The sequence below is a fragment of the Piliocolobus tephrosceles genome, chromosome 6 (genome assembly GCF_002776525.5).
Source record: "Piliocolobus tephrosceles isolate RC106 chromosome 6, ASM277652v3, whole genome shotgun sequence".
NCBI lineage: Eukaryota > Metazoa > Chordata > Mammalia > Primates > Cercopithecidae > Piliocolobus > Piliocolobus tephrosceles.
This window is the reverse complement of record NC_045439.1, coordinates 73941167-73941540: the sequence shown is the minus strand read 5'-3', so window position 1 is coordinate 73941540 and position 374 is coordinate 73941167. Positions and strand designations below refer to the sequence as shown.

At 46.8% G+C, this 374-nt stretch overlaps 1 protein-coding gene across 1 annotated transcript in view; it reads right to left on the bottom strand.

Moving 5' to 3' along the window:
- WDR72 (WD repeat domain 72) overlaps nt 1-374 on the bottom strand; it is a 219349-nt gene that overhangs the window by 150006 nt on the left and 68969 nt on the right. The window lies entirely within an intron of this gene.

The window sequence follows — 374 nt, the reverse complement described above, 5'->3', positions numbered from 1 at the left end:
CCATGTTGGTGTGCTGCACCCATCAACTCGTCAGCACCCATCAATTCCTCATTTATATCAGGTATAACTCCCCAATGCAATCCCTCCCCCCTCCCCCCTCCCCATGATAGGCCCCAGTGTGTGATGTTCCCCTTCCCGAGTCCAAGTGAGCTCATTGTTCAGTTCCCACCTATGAGTGAGAACATGCGGTGTTTGGTTTTCTCTTCTTGTGATAATTTGCTAAGAATGATGGTTTCCAGCTGCATCCATGTCCCTACAAAGGACGCAAACTCATCCTTTTTTATGGCTGCATAGTATTCCATGATGTATATGTGCCACATTTTCTTCATCCAGTCTGTCACTGATGGACATTTGGGTTGATTCCAAGTCTTTGC